General features: G+C 41.9%; 1 protein-coding gene across 2 annotated transcripts in view; it reads left to right on the forward strand.

The window, feature by feature from the left end:
* The first annotated feature begins 3,565 nt into the window (after positions 1 to 3,565).
* The window catches only part of MAN1C1 (mannosidase alpha class 1C member 1), a 190,435-nt gene continuing 174,721 nt past the window's right edge, over positions 3,566 to 19,279 (forward strand). The window contains exon 1 of one of the 2 annotated variants that reach the window (XR_014224989.1): positions 3,566 to 4,036. The gene's annotated coding sequence lies outside the window, so the exon portion shown is untranslated. The remainder of the gene's footprint in view (positions 4,037 to 19,279) is intronic. The other variant, XM_082248373.1, reaches the window with a different exon arrangement.

Below are 19,279 nucleotides of genomic sequence, written 5' to 3' on the forward strand. Positions count from 1 at the left end.
TGTACTGGAGGCATGCACGCATAGCTCTGCATTGGGGGACATGTATACTTGTGGTCACTGCACTGGAGGCACGCACGCATAGCTCTGCATTGGGGGACATGTATACTTGTGGTCACTGCACTGGAGGCACGCAAGCATAGCTCTGCATTGGGGACATGTATACTTGTGGTCACTGCACTGGAGGCACGCACGCATAGCTCTGCATTGGGGGACATGTATACTTGTGGTCACTGCACTGGAGGCACGCACGCATAGCTCTGCATTGGGGACATGTATACTGGTGGTCACTGGCTGCACTGGAGGCACGCACGCATAGCTCTGCATTGGGGGACATGTATACTGGTGGTCACTAGAGGCACGCACGCATAGCTCTGCATTGGGGGACATGTATACTGGTGGTCACTGGCTGCACTGGAGGCACGCACGCATAGCTCTGCATTGGGGACATGTATACTGGTGGTCACTAGAGGTACGCACGCATAGCCCTGCATTGGGGGACATGTATACTGGTGGTCACTAGAGGCACGCACGCATAGCTCTGCATTGGGGGACATGTATACTGGTGGTCACTGGAGGCACGCACGCATAGCTCTGCATTGGGGGACATGTATACTGGTGGTCACTAGAGGCACGCACGCATAGCTCTGCATTGGGGGACATGTATACTGGTGGTCACTGGCTGCACTGGAGGCGCGCACGCATAGCTCTGCATTGGGGGAAATATATACTTGTGGTCACTGCACTGGAGGCACGCACGCATAGCTCTGCATTGGGGACATGTATACTGGTGGTCACTGGCTGCACTGGAGGCACGCACGCATAGCTCTGCATTGGGGACATGTATACTGGTGGTCACTGGCTACACTGAAGGCACGCACGCATAGCTCTGCATTGGGGACATGTATACTGGTGGTCACTGGCTGCACTGGAGGCACGCACGCATAGCACTGCATTGGGGACATGTATACTGGTGGTCACTGGCTGCACTGGAGGCACGCACGCATAGCTCTGCATTGGGGACATGTATACTGGTGGTCACTGGCTACACTGAAGGCACGCACGCATAGCTCTGCATTGGGGACATGTATGCTGGTGATCACTGGCTGCAATGGAGGCACGCACGCATAGCTCTGCATTGGGGACATGTACACTGGTGGTCACTGCATTGGAGGCACGCACGCATAGCTCTGCATTGGGGACATGTACACTGGTGGTCACTGCATTGGAGGCACGCACGCATATCTCTGCATCGGGGACATGTACACTGGTGGTCACTGCATTGGAGGCACGCACGCATTGCTCTGCATTGGGGACATGTATACTGGTCACTGCATTGGGAACATGTATGCTGGTCACTACATTGAAAGGGGGCATTTATACTGGTCACTATATTGAAGGGGGCATGTACTGTGGGGTTTGTGCTAGGGGCCTGTACTGTGGGGTTTATGCTAGAGGGCCTGTACTGTGGGGTTTGTGCTTGAGTTGTTTGTGCGGGGTTTGTGCTTGAGGGGTTTGTGCTGGGGGGGGGGTCTGTACTGTGGGGTTTGTGCCACTCTCAGTCCATGTATCCCATAATAGGATGTCTCTCACAGTATATCCCATAATAGGGCCCCTGTTCCCTATTATGGGATATACTAATACTGATGGGCCCCTTAATATGTGATATATTGGGAGAATTGGTTCACGCAAGCAAAATACAGGGGACAAAATGGGTGGAGTCTATAAGGGGTGGGGCTTCTGAGAAATGGGAGGGGTCAAAATGGAAGGGCGGGGGTCTTGTGCCCCCCCATCTTAAAACTTCACCAGCCGCCACTGAAGGGGTTAAGTGTGTCCCTAGGGGCGTGATTCTAACTGTCAAGGGGCGTGGCTTGTGATGTAACCACAGAGACATACGATCCTACATAGCAGGATCATATGATCTCTGCAGTTACACCAGGGAGAATGACAGGCGGCTTTGTTTACATTAGCCGCCTGCCTTTTTCCCTCTCCAGCGGGAGATCGCGAGTGGCCTGCGGACATCGGAGCCGCCAGCCACACGCACGGGATGGCCGTGAACGAGCGGGGACGGGAGCGTGCCTCCGGCGGCGCACGCTCGCCCCCTACAAGCTCCTGGGTGAGCAACGTAGTACTATGTCGCTTTGCCCAGGAGGGGCTGACTGCCGCAGTAAATATACTGTGGGTGGTCGGCAAGCGGTTAAGGAGGATTGGGCTACCTCCAGGCCCACCTGCCCCCTATCTAAACATTAGAATACATGTGCTCCCACTGTGGAGACTCTCATAGATTTACAGGAGTTCGGACTGCAGGTAATAGAGTGCTGTGAAGTGGTCCTGCAGCTTATGCATGCGTTTGCAAATGTGTGCTAACTAAACCCCTGTTTTTAACTCATACTGTTAGACAGGTTAATTCGGTTGTTAAGCAGATTGTTTGGTGTGTTGAGCTGGGAATTTTTCTGGTTTTGTCTTGCATGCATTGCCCTTCCATGTGCTCCTTGCTGTGAAGGCCAGTTATAGGTGGAAGGGCCCGGGCCATTTTGTTTCTTCTCGTCCAACATCAATGCCCTTCTCGTCCAACATCAATGCCTGACCTCACAAATGCCCTACTGGAAGAATGGTCAAACATTCAACTTGTCAGATTTAGGTCGGCCATGCACGGAGTGAATTTCTTTCCTGCAATTTACCTACTGCGTTGATGTGGGAATCCCTCCTGCTGGGCCATTGTCTTCTCCCGGTGGGAGAAGCTGCCCCCACAGGGAGAAGACCGGGTTTATTGCTAGCGGCTATAGCAACTGCTAGTGATATTCACAAGATAATCTAACAGGCTGATTGTACCCAAGTTGATTGATCGATTAATTTGGTACATTCAGCCTGCCCATTAACAATTCAAATCTCAGCCGGTTCAGCAGGAACCATGTATGGCCGGCCTTACGACATCATCTCAGTGGCTGTAGCCACTGGGAACGTTTGTAAAACTCCCGCTGTTAAGTCGGTACAACATACAGACATGGGAGCTAAAGGGTTAAACTTTTTTTTTTTTTTTTTTTTTTTTTTTATGTGTCTAAAAAAGCATAAAATACTTTAGGTCCTCTTTAAGAAGTAATAAAACGATCTATTCCATGTACAACGAATTATTTTTTTTACCACTGTACAGCATTTCATTTACCTTGGCCAGTTTCCTTAAAATAAAGGTTGGCATGTTTGCCTCTAATTAAATTCTAATGCAATTGTGCAAATTAGTTGCTTTTGTTTTCCCCTTGCTACCCTGTCAAAAGACTCCTGCAACATTATCCATTGCTGGGGTGGTAATTTTGTAATTACACATCTGTGTATATTTCCAATCTAACATGAACTGTGAAGAAACAAAGCACTGCTTAGCTTAATTAGTGATATTAGGAAGCCGTTCCCATTCTTTATCTACAGTACTGATGTCTGCTGCTTCACTAGGCTGCCATCCCTTGGCTCCCTGTGAACCAGTGAAGGGATAGGCTCCAACCTCAGGCTGCACACAGCCCCTTGACATGTAAAGACCATCCGAACAATCACATTAGGGCCAGCCTATAGGAAAGCCTTCGACTTGACCAATCCAAGCCTGCTTAAAGCGAACCAATTACAGCCTGGTTTACATCCATCCTCCTAAACTGTCTTCTAGGGGGATTTAAATGTGGTACCTTAGTGTGATTCCTACTACAGCAAGCAAATGAACACACTTCCAGCAAGCATTTCATCTCTAGAAGGACCAACAAGCAACATTCATCATTTATTCAATGCATCTGACACATTTTCTATTTTTTTTGTATAAATAATGCACACTGATTTTTCAGCAGACAGCGCGAGCATCTGTATGCAATATCTGGATTTTTTTTTTTTTTATCACCGTGATCTAAAGTGCTCAGTCTAGATAGTTATGCATCGCAGGGTTAAAGCATCTCCTAGTGATTTCCCAAATGGAGCATGCAGATCTGTTGGAGAGACAGAGGCATTGCCTGGTTTGAAAAGAAGTGGCTCCTGATCCTGCAGCCGTGCCAGCAATAGATGCAAGGTAAGGGAATAAATGGCGTAGAAAAGCAGAGCTCCCATGGCAGTGCTGTTAGAATTCGACCTGCATGATCACTACACTGCTTGTGCCTGAAGCTGTCATCCTTTGTTGGAGGCAGCACTCCACTGCCAGGGGGCATAGTGGTCACCCACACCGCCTCTTGTCTGCCAGCTGCAATCACAGGCTGATAAATATGCCTCTTATTTTTTATTAAGTTTCCCATTTACACAACTGCTGCATTTTGATTGTTTCCTGATGATTATGGTTATGTACTGCTCCTGCTATTATTGAGCATTAACTGCTTCGGATTCGATGGGCACAGGATGGTTTTGCTGTTCACTGCTCTTTTCTGGAGACCATCTCATACACTGGTAACCTGCATATATATTGCTTTTTTTTTTTTTCTACTGTCAATTTTAAGTGCCGAGACAGATTGGATGTGCATTTTAAGCACCTATATATCTATTGATCCAGAAATGTAAGAATTGGTAATATGGAGGGGGATTTCATGCGAATCCAGTAATGGCAATTGGCTCCTGCCCCTTAATCAATAGTTGGACAGGCTGGGATAAAATCACACAGGTTCCTGATGTAATAAGCTGCTAAGCTTAGGACAATATTGACGGCTCTTGACATCTTAAATAAGTTATTAATGCCTTACATTTTTTGTCCCCATTTCTTTCATTTAAAGCTTTTTACACAACGGTAGCAGTGCCTATTAATTGCTCCCTACCTGTTCCCGCTTGGAATTTGTTGCATGACATGTTATTGCCCCTCATTTTTTATCAAGTTGCCTAAAACATTTAGCGTTGCCCTTGGCAACGACTGGGTAGTACTGACAGTTTCTATTTCAGACAGCAATTAAGAAGTGCTAGTATGTTGTTATAAAACAGTAAGCCCTTAATAGCTTCCATTTCTTTAAAATTCAAAACACACACAGATGTCACATTTTGTGAAGTGATATTAACATTGTATGGTAAGCTTGTGAATTCTTAAGATTACAAGCCATTATAACAGGAGTAGTCAAATTGGATAATTCATTTGATCAACTTTTAGAAAATCCTTAGAATTTTTACATGACTTAATAGTATCGAATAAAATGGTTTGAATACTTGCATATTTTATAATACACATGTTACAAATTTGTTTTATTTTAGTATTGTATGCTTAGAATGTATACTTGCAAAACAAGTGTTGGTGTTGCCCATGAAAAATTGGATTCTTCCCTTCATTTTGTAACTTGCATTAGAAGGGGTGACTGCTAGAAAGTAACTGGATGGCAGCTGCTTACATACTGTCCTTGTGTTCATTTTCTTTTTAACATGACACCTAAAAATTTGACCTGTAACATTTAATTCAGTATCGGATAGGGGGCTATTTTTCAGTGTTTTCACCCAAGATTCACTTGTTTATTGAATAAAAAATGGATGAAACTTTGATAAATTGACCCCATAATAATTGTATTATCACTTTGATTGCTAATACTAATAACTCCATTCCAACATAATTTCAGCATCCAGTATTTATTTTATGTTCTGTTTTTTTTTTTCCTTTATGTTAAATATTTTTGTGCTTTTTTTTTTACAATAGCTTTCATTTTAAAATGTATATGCGCTTACATTACTAACACCATTTTAGTGTTTTTTTAAATACAAAAAATTAAATATTGTAATGTATACTTCTTCACAGTAAAACCAATTCTGTGTGATTAATGTATTCTGTCATGAGTATATGAACAACAAAGCGTTCAGAGAGAGATGAGATAATTATTGATTATTTGACTTCTAGAATTTTCTGTAAACTGAAATTATTCATAAAACTTCTTTACTGCAGATTGAGTTTACCATGAGAACCAAGCTCGTTATTTATTGGGATAATATAAAATTAAGGAACAAAGGAAAATTAGTGGGCTGTTACACTCAGCAACCCGTTGCTGTGGTTAACAAATTCACTTTTCTTTTTTACATTTCTATTATGTTAGCCCTGGTGCGTTACCTTTTTTTTTTTTTGCCAGATTCATGTAAAATGACCAAAAGCTGACCCAAGGTGTAGGCTAGAATTATAATAGAGCTATAGTACTTCAATATCACAAATAAAAACACTAATAGCATTTGCAGTCAAATCAGTAAGAACATGTTTTTCTTATTGCCTGTATTAATAGCACCAACACAGCCAGGAGCCCAAAAAAACATTGCACTGGATATTTTTATTGAGGGCAAACGATGCTGCAAGCATTTGTTTGTGCTCACATTGTAATTTCAGACATTAGCATTTTTTGAGCTTTGCCAAAGCTCTAAAATTCTAATAAATAATAGCTGTATGAAAAAGCCCTAAAAGTAGCAAGCCATTGCTAAACCAAAGGAACAAATGGTTTCCCATCATGAAAATTACACATGTAGGATGTAGTGGTAATTAGCCTCACATGATAGGACAGCGTTAATATATGCTGCTTGTGTAGGTTATGCCATAGAGCAGGGCTTCGCAAACTTTTTGGGCCGAGACCCACTTCTGAACACAGTTATTTTTCAGGACCCACTTGCTTGTAATTCAATATTGTAAAGCGCTACAAAATGTGTTGGCGCTAGATAAATGCAAATAATAATAATAATGCATATTTTAAAGGGAGGGGGAAGGTTTTCTTATTAACCATGCGTGCATTACTAAGGTAGATATTAAAAAAATAATAATGAGAGAAACACTTATTACAAAAATCCTGCATAAGAATAGATAACTAGACTTTTAATCGAGATATATATTTATAAACAAAAGGTTTAATGATCCAAATCTAGGACAGACACAACAAATAAAATACATCAGGGCATGGTAGCCATTCATAAGTGTACCATACATAAAGTATTTACTTATGTGTGGCCACCCTGTTCTAAGTGAGGGGTCAAAAACCTGTGGCATGTGAGGCATATAAGCAAAGTTGCAAGTAATCAGCACCCTCATAGACAGTATAAGGCAGGCAGAGGTAATCAACAACCCCAGGACAGTGATCAGCAGGCTATATGGCACTCACCCTCCTTCCTCTCCCAGCGGTCCACAGTGAAGGTGAAGCCCTTGTTTGCCGTCTCCAGGTCCCAGCACACCTCACCCAGAGTCTCCATGATGAGGAGCTCTATGCTGGTCTTGGTCTCCTTTAGATCTGCTGGGGTCACAGAAGCTGCCATGAACTCCTGACACCGCTGGGCCACCTGGTCCTCCTATGACACTGAGGCTGCCGTCTCTGCCCACTATAGCTGAGAAAATCCCACCCCCAGTCTAGCCACCATCGCTGCCGCCAACAGGACCGAGTCGCTGGCTCTGCACCCCATGAACATATCCTACATAACAGCCCACATACGTACTCACTGATGCAAGTATTCTTCTTGCGGGAAATGCAGACCAGCCTCTATAAACTGTGTGGGCGGGGTCCTGAATCCATTGCGATTTGATTGCTCTGGCTCTCTGTAATGTGCGCGGGCTCGCACAGCACAATTTAAGCGGGCCCGCTCTCAGTGATTTCCGGCTCAGCACGACCCACTCAAACGCAGCTCGCGACCCACAGTTTGGGAACTCCTGCCATAGAGGGCCATTTATTCCATCTATTTAGCATCCATAGGCTAGAGGTTTTAGTAGCAGGGTTGAGCTACTGCAATTGCCCATATAGTGCTAAGCTTGGGATTTAGTGGCTTTCAAGACTAGGAAAGGAATTGATTACTACATATGAAATTCGTATAAGAACCATTATTAAGTTTTAAAGCGGTGATGGATTTGTAATTTTGAGCCCTTGCTAGTAAATAAATGGCATCAGCTAACTTCAATATACCATATGGCTGATGCTAAGACTAATGATGGCAGTGAATTTTCCAGCACTATCTGTAAAGTATAGAAGACAGAGCAGCCAACTTAAATTCATATTTTTCCACAATGTAGCTACAGTAAAGAGAATTTTTTTCTGACTGGTCACTATGTGGCTGTCTCCTACTAATTGGGCATATACAACATGGCATGAGGTAGAAGAGTGTGCCTCAGGTAGTTGGAGGTGGTCATTTTCCAGATTGTAGGAAAATGTCTCTCCAAGCAAATCTCAACCTGTCAAAGTACCAAGTATACATTGCTGTAACTGCTGTCAGCTTTGGTGGCATATTGCAGCCCCCAGCTTTTAATTTACTTCTATGAGGGTGACATCCTCCTGCCAATATTGTTTTAGGAAAATATGTGCCTATCTCTAATCAACCTTAACGATTTGCTTCACTTTACTGTATAGGCCCATATGTTTGGCCCACACTTATGGAAGGACATGAGCACAAGCATTCTACACTTGGGTAGCAATGCATTGGTTTACTTTTGGCTGCTGTGTTAGCAGAATCAAGACCCTAGACAGCTCATTCCCTTAGCAATCGTTTTTATGATATATTGAAGAATAAATCAGATTCACATCAAGAAATGCTTGAAAGCACTTAATGGAGTGGAACATGTTTACAGTACTGTGTGTTTCTCAGTTAAGCAAACAGCTATCATACGTGTCATCCCCAACCCTGTATTTTGACTTGGACAATGATGTAATTTTAGAAGAAGGATAAGGTCCCAATCACTGAGCCATTTAAGCAGGTCACAGTGCTTCCCAATGCTTTCTAAAAAAAAAAAAAAGAGTGTAATAGAAACAATACAATTTCAAAAACGAATATTCTGAATACAAAAAATCCACCTGTACCATTTTAAAGCGGAGTTCCGGCCTTGGGGGTCAATTTGAGCTAAAAATATCCCCACAATGGTTAGCCTCTGAACTGTCCTGGGTCGCACTTACCTGTAAGAAGAAATACTTACCTTGAAAATTTCTTACCTTGAAATACTTACCTTGAAAATTTCTTGAAAAATCATCGCAAACCGGAAGTGACGGCGCGGGCCGCGGCCACAGAGGGAGGAAGTGGAAGGAAGGTTAGTACATTTTCTTCTATAATAAGGTAAGTGACTAAAAAAAAAAAAAAATCGGCACTATCCATTTCTCTTTCAGGTTGCCCTTTAGCAAGCGGATGGCCCAAAATCGATGTTTTTCGATTTTGAGGCCGGAACTCCACTTTAAGGACACATGCGCTGTGGCCTTTACTGGCACACAAAATAAGCATCAGGACAATGTATTTTGCTGTATTCGGATTCCTACTATTTAACAGCAGCTTAATAGAAATTATATTCTTTTTGAAACTGGGATTTGTTAGATGATCCAAGCATGGGCGTACGCAGAACTTTTTTCAGGGAGGGGGGCATCATTTTAAGGTCACCCATGCTCTGCCCCTTTTCATCCCTATAGATCCCCCTTTAGAGCAGGCCAGGCCAGGGTCCCCCATAGATCCTCTTTAGAGCAGCATCCCCATAGATCCCCTTTAGAGCAGGCCAGGGTCCCCATAGATCCCTCTTTAGTCTTACCTGTTTACCTATTTTCCCTGTGCTACCAGGTTTTCCTGCACCACTAGGTACTCCAGGCACTCACTGCAAAGAACATATATATATATATATATATATATATATATATACAGTGCCTTGCAAAAGTATTCGGCCCCCTTTAACTTTGCGACCTTTTGCCACATTTCGGGCTTCAATCATAAAGATATAAAACTGTAATTTTTTTATGAAGAATCAACAACAAGTGGGACACAATCATGAAGTGGAATGAAATTTATTGGATATTTCAAACTTTTTTAACAAATAAAAAACTGAAAAGATGGGCGTGCAAAACTATTCAGCCCCCTTTAATTTAATACTTTGTAGCGCCACCTTTTGCTGCGATTACAGCTGTAAGTCACTTGGGGTATGTCTCTATCAGTTTTGCACATCGAGAGACTGAAATTTTTGCCCATTCCTCCTTGCAAAACAGCTCGAGCTCAGTGAGGTTGGATGGAGAGCGTTTGTGAACAGCAGTTTTCAGTTCTTTCCACAGATTCTCAATTGGATTCAGGTCTGGACTTTGACTTGGCTATTCTAACACCTGGATATATGTTTATTTGTGAACCATTCCATTGTAGATTTTGCTTTATGTTTTGGATCATTGTCTTGTTGGAAGACAAATCTCCGTCCCAGTCTCAGGTCTTTTGCAGACTCCATCAGGTTTTCTTCTAGAATGATCCTGTATTTGGCTCCATCCATCTTCCCATCAATTTTAACCATCTTCCCTGTCCCTGCTGAAGAAAAGCAGGCCCAAACCATGATGCTGCCACCACCATGTTTGACAGTGGGGATGGTGTGTTCAGGGTGATGAGCTGTGTTGCTTTTACGCCAAACATAACGTTTTCCATTGTTGCCAAAAAGTAAGATTTTGGTTTCATCTGACCAGAGCACCTTCTTCCACATGTTTGGTGTGTCTCCCAGGTGGCTTGTGGCAAACTTTAAACAACACTTTTTATGGATATCTTTAAGAAATGGCTTTCTTCTTGCCACTCTTCCATAAAGGCCAGATTTGTGCAGTCCTATGGACAGAGTCTCCCACCTCAGCTGTAGATCTCTGCAGTTCATCCAGAGTGATCATGGGCCTCTTGGCTGCATCTCTGATCAGTCTTCTCCTTGTATGATCTGAAAGTTTAGAGGGACGGCCAGGTCTTCGTAGATTTGCAGTGGTCTGATACTCCTTCCATTTCAATATTATCGCTTGCACAGTGCTCCTTGGAATGTTTAAAGCTTGGGAAATCTTTTTGTATCCAAATCCGGCTTTGAACTTCTCCACAACAGTATCTCGGGCCTGCCTGGTGTGTTCCTTGTTCTTCATGATGCTCTCTGCGCTTTAAACGGACCTTTGAGACTATCACAGTGCAGGTGCATTTATACGGAGACTTGATTACACACAGGTGGATTCTATTTATCATCATTAGTCATTTAGGTCAACATTGGAACATTGGATCATTCAGAGATCCTCACTGAACTTCTGGAGAGAGTTTGCTGCACTGAAAGTAAAGGGGCTGAATAATTTTGCACGCCCAATTTTTCAGTTTTTTTATTTGTTAACAAAGTTTTAAATATCTAATAAATTTCGTTCCACTTGATGATTGTGTCCCACTTGTTGTTGATTCTTCACAAAAAATTACAGTTTTATATCTTTATGTTTGAAGCCTGAAATGTGGCAGAAGGTCGCAAAGTTCAAGGGGGCCGAATACTTTTGCAAGGCACTGTGTATATATATATAGCAAATATGACCCCCTTTAGAGCAGGTCAGGATCCCCATAGATCCCCTTTAGAGCAGGGTCCCCATAGATCCCCTTTAGAGCAGGCCAGGCCAGGGTCCCTCATTGACCCCCCTTTAGAGCAGGGTCCCCATAGATTCCCCTCTTAGAGCAGGCCAGGAAATTTCCAGGGGGGGGGGGCACTTGCCCCCCCCTGCAAACACCCATGGATCCCAGGGTCTAAGAACTAGAAAAACATATTAATGCATTTCAAACACAGTGTATGTATATTAGAAGTGCTTCTGTATAGGCATTTATTGTTCACATATGCATGTTCATAAGAAGAAAACCAGAGTGATGTATTAAAAAAAATGTATGCTGTGAAAGAATGTGAACCAAGCGTACAAAATGCAGGTATAGAAAGCCATTATCTGATGCATTCAATGCACACCACACAAGACAAGATAGTGTGATATAATACAAAGAAATCACACAGATGGCTCAAATTTGTTTTAACATTCCAGTACAACTTATTGAGCAATGAAGCCTTATGTCAGAATCTAAGCCATCATCATGCCTCCTCCTTGCATCAAGATAAAAGTGTAGCTGCTGTATCCACAAATCTGCAATTCTTTCTAAGAAAGTGTATTAGGGATATACAGTATATAGTTAATGGAAAGTTTCATAGTTATGCACGCATACAATAATTGGTAATATGACCAATATAGGAATTGTTATATTATTTATATTAGTACACCATCTGACTTTTCCAGGACAATAACCCTTAATCTTCCCATGCACTCCAGTGAAGCTAATGTAGCACAGATCACTCTCCATTAACTTTTTCCACAGCGAGAAAGTAAAAAGATCAAGAAGGCACTTCTAAGTGCAGTATCGCAACAGTATTTTTATTGCATCAACAGTTAAAAACACTTACATGATACAGTGATAAACAGGCATGACAGTAGAATGCATGTGCAATGACTCCTTCATCAAGGGTCTTAACAAGGAGCCAAAGTGCATGCTCTGAAACACGTTACCGCCCCCGCCTGACATCACTTCTTGTATGTGTGCTCCCTGTGGCCCCCGGAAGTAAGATCGCCATCTTGCCTACTCGCTCCCCCCTCCTTCTACAGCTGCTGGTCAGCTTCTCCTTGTACAGGCTATGTTTGGAGCCAGGAATCAAGATTATTATACTGACATGCCTGTTTATCACTGGATCTTGTAAGTGTTTTTAACCTTCATGCAATAAAAATACTGTTGGAATACTGCACTTAGAAGCACCTTTTTGTTCTTTTTATTTTTTATGCTAGAGTTGCTTCTCCATTTTAAAGTGCTGCTCCAGTGCTATTCCAGTTTTTAAATATCTTGCCTATGATGTTTCCCAGGTACAGCTTATTGGAAGAACTTTTGGCAGAAGCACCCCATTCCCCCTTTCTGTTCCACAGTGAGAAAGTGTCAGCCAAAAACAAAAGTGATAAAGTCCTTTGTTGCTTCTGGGTTCTTACTGGCTGGGGGAGATCAGCAAACAGACATTTGCTGGTCCACCTTACCTCTGCCAAGCAACATCCACCATGCCTGTCCTGAGCCTGCAAGTGGGATAGTGGAGCCTGGGATATATTTGGGTTAAGTGGGTTCATAGAAGCATTCATTTTTTTAATTCCTTGTGTAGTTTTGGCTTTATGGGGTCATTATGTTGCTGGAAGATAAATCTCCCTCCAAAGGCTTATGTTTCTTGCAGACTGCATCAGAAATTCTAAAAGGATTTCCCAGTGTTATGCTGTATTCATTCTACCATCTGCTCTCACAAGCCTTCTGGTGCCTACTGCAAACATCCACATAGCATGATGCCGCCACCACCATGTTTCATAGTGAGGATGGTGTGTTACTGATGATGTAAAGTATATGGCATGTGCCAAACATTAGAGTTTAGTCTAATGGACAAAAATGTAAATGTTGGTCTTCCTAATAATAGAATCTCCTTTAGATACTGTAACTTCAAAATCTAAGGTTCTCCAATCTCACCCACTGAGGCTTGTAACACCTTTAGAGTTGTCATAAGTCTCTTGATGTCTACTTTACTAGTCTCCATATAGCATGGTCACTCATTTTTGGTTCATGGCCTGTTGTTAAAATGTTGTTAAAAAAATTTACAGCTGAGCCATACTTTTTTACATTTTAGTTAACTATGGAAGCCTTGCCCAAAAAAGGCAGGCAGAGGGCAAAGGACCAGTCACCAATACTTTGTCTGGTCTTCCTGCTGCTGACCTTACCCCTATACTGAACTTACTGACCTACCATTGTCTTATTCTGCATTGTGTCACTGGGTAGAGGCAACTATCTTGGTAGAGGCATTGCCTTGCTTCCTCATGTCAGCAAGGAGAACAGTGAGCAGAACATTAGTGACATCACTAAATGTCACTTCAAATCTCAGAGGTAGCAATGCTTTACATTTCATGATACAGATATATAACTATGAAGTTGTATGCACAGGTGTTTCTAGGTAATATCACAAACCAGAAAGTGCACTGCTATTTTTCAAGACAAAAGGTAACATTTTGAGGGTATTTCTTTGGCAAAGTTAACCACTTAAGCCCCGGAAGATTTTACCCCCTTCCTGACCAGGGCCTATTTTGCGATACGGCACTGCGTGACTTTAACGGACAATTGCGCGGTCGTGCGACGCTGTACCCAAATGAAATTGACGTCCTTTTTTCCCACAAACAGAGCTTTCTTTTGGTGGTATTTGATCACCTGTGCGATTTTTTGATCATGCGCTATAAACAAAAAAAGAGCGACAATTTTGCAAAAAATAACAATATTTTTCACATTTTTTATATGAAATTCCCCCCCAAAAAAATGTAAAAATCTAGATTTTTTAACATTTTAGGCCAATCTGTTTTCTGCTACATATGTTTGGTAAAAAAAATCGCAAAAAGCGTATTTTGGTTTGCGCAAAAGTTATTGCGTTTACTAACTAAGGGAAAGATTTATGTCATTTTTGTTGTTTTTTTTTAAATGAGTAATGGCGGTGATCTGCGATTTTTTTTGCGGGACTGCGACATTGCGGCGGACAGATCGGACCCTTGACTGATATTTCTGACACTTTTGGGGGTACCAGTGACATTACTACAATAATCAGTGCTATACATATGCACTGTTACTGTAAAAATGACACTGGCAGGGAAGGGGTTAACTTTATTTGAGAAGGAGGGGTTAAGTGTGTCCCTAGGGGCGTGCTTCTTACTGTTATTGGATGTGGCTGTGTGTGTAACTACAGAGAAATACGATCCTGCATAGCAGGACCGTATGATCTCTGCACTTACACAGGGGAGAATGACAGGCGGCTTTGTTTACATTAGCCGCCTGCCTTTCTCCCGCTGTAACAGACGATCGCGCGTGAGCGGCGGACACCCGGTCCGCCGCTCACACGCGCGGGGGGGGGGGGGTCCGTGAATGAGTGGGGCTCGCCCCCTAGAGCCTCACAGGCTAGCGACGGAGTACTACGTCACTTTGCCTGTGAGGGGCTGACTGCCGACGTAAATAGTCGTGCGGCGGTCGACAAGAGGTTAATACCCTATAAAAAAAAAAAACATAACATTTTTATTTTTGCATTCGGGTCTACTTAATGACTTCTATGACTGTACTCTACTTAATGGCTTATGTAACTGTAACTATAGTAAATATTAAGTGACTTGGACATGTTCTTATAGCCATTCATCTCCTGACTTTGCTTTTCAATTATCTTTTAAGGCATTGCTTTGACTGTTCTTTTGTCTTCATGGTATAGGTTATGCCAACTTGCCAGAAGTTGAACCTTCCACTTGCATGTGTATTTATACTATAAACTAAAACTCCTTAACCACACGCACTAGTGATCCCAATTTACCTAAAGATGTGACTTTACAAAAGAATTAGCTGTGCCACTGATTATTAAGGTGTGTCATATTAAAGAGGTGTATACTGTTTTGTGTTTACTCATTGTAATTATTTGAAATTACTTTGGCATTAAAGAGCCTATTTCTGTTAAACAGTTCAAAAAAATCCACTGTGCAAACATGAAAACTTCCAAGTGGGTAAATACTTTTTATAGCTACTGTAAATTTGATTGAGTCTTATTGTTCTAATTAGCATATTTTCTCTCTTGCAATTATCTTTAAAGTTAATGTGTCACATATGAAGCAAGATTACACTTACACCGATGCTTCCATTAGCAAGTATTTTTGGAAAGTCAACTGTTTTCTTAAAGAAGAAATCTGGGATAAACTATCTTAAAACCATGTAGAAGAAAGATGCATATACTTGCTTATTCTCAAGCCACTCTGGTCTGGTCCTCTTTGTGTCAGGCAGTACTGGCTACAAGGGAGAGCAGATAGCGCTCCGACAATGGCTGGAATACCTGAGCAATGACATAACCCATATGCTTACCATGAGCCTTCCAGTGTCCGCATTCTCTCCTTTCCCCTGAAGTTGCTGCTAGCTGACAGAGGGTGGTCAATCATATGACTGGTCCTGAGTGGTCTGAAAATAGTTAATGCACCTTTCTTCTACGGGATAGTTGGTATTGATGTTGGAGGGTGGGTGGGAGCAACAGTAGGGCTTACTATGAATCTCCCAAAAAGTATATGATTTCTAAATGGAGAGTCCCTAAAGCAGGGGTCTTCAAACTATGGCCCTCCAGTTGTTCAGGAACTACAATTCCCATCATGCCTAATCATGTCTGCGAATGTCAGAGTTTTACAATGCTTCATGGGACGTGTAGTTCCGCAACAGCTGGAGGGCCGTAGTTTGAGGATCCCTGCCCTAAAGAATAAAATGGTGCTAATCTTTGCTCAGTTATTTATCAAATGTCTATTTTCAGAAAAAAAATACACTAACTAGTTTTATCACAAACACAAAATGATATCTAATTTTTTGGTAGTAAGTAAATAGGTACCAAACATGCCCATGCCCGGGAAATTGCAAAAAAATTATGATACCCAACATTTTTCATAGGCAATGATTTTAAAGCCTTTACAGATCATTATTATTATTATTATTATTATACAGGATTTATATAGCGCCAACAGTTTGCGCGGCGCTTTATAGTGTGAGGGAAGACAATACAGTTACAATACAATTCAAAACAGGAGGAACTAGAGGGCCCTGCTTGTTAGAGCTTACAATCTAGAAGGGAGGGTCAAGTGAAACAAAAGGCAATAACGGTACATTTGTTAGGGGTTGGTAGGATAGGCTTCTTTGAAAAGGAGGGTTTCAGTTTTCATCAGTTTAGAGTTAGCCATGAACTGAGGTAATAGAATTATTGCTCTCACTCCGATGTCCATGGCGATACCTCAAATGTGTGGCACAAATGATGTTTACATACACGTGCTTGCCCTATGGGGGTGCTTTTAAAATTGTTTTAAACTATAACTTTCTTTTTTTGTACACCTTACATTTTTTTTAACTTTATTGCTATCACAAGGGGACTAACAAGCCCACTATGTGAGAGGTATTCTTAATGAAGATGTTATTAGACACTATTGGGCCCCCAATGTCTCCCTGTGTCCTGCAATGCATCTATTCAAACTCCAGCTACACTAGCTAAGGAATGACAGCTGTGACCTCAGAAAAGACATCATACATTTTGCTTCCAGGGTCATTTGTGGCAGGAGGGATTGAGTATCGAATGTTCCTGAAGTTCCTCTTGCTACTCTGGGAAAACCATTTCCTAGGGTCCAGGGCTACGCCGGCAGGGAGGGGGGCACCCATTGAGAGCCCTTAAATCTGATATAAACCTCAGAGCTGCTGCTGAAGTTTATAAACGTACCTTGGAGGATAAGTGGTTAAAGAGCTAGCACAGTGGTGGACAACTTAAAAATAATAGTGCGGCCCTTGACACTTCCTGAGGGACACACAATAGAGATGTATTCTTATTCATTGAGGTAACTTTTGTTCAAAATGATTGGGCTGTAACATACCTTAACACCCAAATATGTGGACTCTGCTGCAGTTTCTGCAACATATCACAGTTCACACTAAGGAGAAAGTTGGAGCCAGCATTGGTGTCAGTGACCAAAATAATAAACTGCAGCATTGGTGTCAGTTATAGTGGTATTAACCCCCTCCCCCATTAGTGGTTAGTGGCAGTGTCTTTTAGCATACACCACACCTTATCCTCCTCTCCAAGCATTAGTGGTTACCTCAGTGTTTTTGAAATCCTCCTGCATCAATGGTCAGTGCTAGTGTTTTCTAACAATCCCATCCCCGTTAGTGACCAGTGTCTCTGTCTTTTAACCCCCATGCACTGGTGTTCAGTACCAGTGTTTTTTACCCCCCCCCCACATTAATTAATGGTGGTGTTTTTTAACCCCCCTCCTTGCACTGGTGGTCAGTGCCACTGTTTTTTAATGCCCCCCACTGGTGGCATCTTATAACCCCTCCCTAAAAAAGTGTTTTTTTTAACCCACATAATGGTGATTAGTGTCAGTGTTTGTTAACCCCCTCATGGTGATCAGTGTCAGTGATTTTTAGTCCCAGCAATGGGGTAGACCCAACACAGGCCATGGCAGGCCACACACAGGTAGCTGGCATGCCATGTGTTGGCTGCTAGGGGGTTAGGGCATGCAACAGTGACATTTCAGTATTTGGTGGATGATGGAGAATTCAACCAGAAGACAATTTCTTAGCTCTCTCAGGAACTCTGTTGGTGAGATCTCTGCACTTGAGTTCTTGTGTCTTTACACCTGTAGCCATTTTAAGGGGTTCCCATTCTCCCTGCTGGATTTTGTATTCATTTTCTATTACATAGAATCAACAGTATGTGCTGTAATAATGTCAATGAATACAGTAAACCCCCCTCCATTGCGGGGGTTACGTTCCGGACCCAGCCGCGAAAAGTGAAAATCCACGAAATAGAAAAACCCTATTAAAATGCATTGTAGGCATGTTTATTTTACTGTCACTGTATGTGTAAAAGCATTTTAAGGTCTTTAAACACACTTTTAAAACAATAGAAACTAATTTGAACACATAAAAGATACTAAGAGACATAGCAAGAGCTATGGAAAACACAAAAATATTTCATTTTTAATGATTTATATAGTAAAATAACATTACAAAAAAAACGCGAATTACCGGGACCGCAAAAACTGAACCGCGATGGAGCGGGGGATTACTGTATGCCTAAAAGGTATATCCCTCACGCCACTAAACATAAATTGTGAGCTAAACCGTGATCATCTAAATGTGAGGAAATGCAGCAGCTGAGGACAAAAAGATATATAGAAGAATATTTAGCCCCTCATAGAGGAGCTACCTTCAGTGCTTGCCTAAAGTATACATAAATATTCAATACAACATATTTGAATTACATAAATACATAAAAAGTGCATAAATTGTACCGTGATATAAATAAAGTGCTCCGTGCCTAGAAAAAATGGTGAATATATACGTATACACTAAATAAATAAAATGGCTGGTGATGTATAAAACTGTGATGACAACCAATATATAGTCCAATGTAAACTTGATGAGATATCTTGTGCATACAAGAAACAGTTCTGTGCAAAGTAAAGTGGAGGTGCTAGAGGTGATCTTCCCCGTCAGCCATAGAATGACCAGACTTCACCGACAGAAAGAATCCAAAAGTGGTTATAGATGGGCCACTCACCAAATTTTGTTGGCCTTGGCTGCTGTATAGCATCAAGACACAGAACTGTTTCTTGTGTGCACAAGATATCTCATCAAGTTTACATTGGACTATATATTGGTTGTCATCACAGTTTTATACATCAACAGGCATTTTATTTATTTAGTGTATTCGTATATATTCACCATTTTTTCTTTATTTACTTTATTTATATCATGGTACAAATAATGCACTTTTTATGTAATTCAAATATGCTGTATTGAATATTTATATATATTTTAGGCAAGCGCTGAAGGTAGCTCCTCTATGAGGGGCTAAATATTCTCCTATGTGCTGTAATAAGCAATGATGGGCAGAGCAACAAAACTGCCCATGGGGAAGGGGATTGAATTTTGGCAAGGAAGGAGATCTTACTATTGGAATATCTATGCCATTAAAAAAACATGGGGGGAGCTGAGACAACAAAATACAGCCCACCGATAA

This window comes from Pelophylax lessonae (assembly GCF_965119305.1).
Source record: "Pelophylax lessonae genome assembly, chromosome: 2".
Classification (NCBI taxonomy): Eukaryota; Metazoa; Chordata; class Amphibia; order Anura; family Ranidae; genus Pelophylax; species Pelophylax lessonae.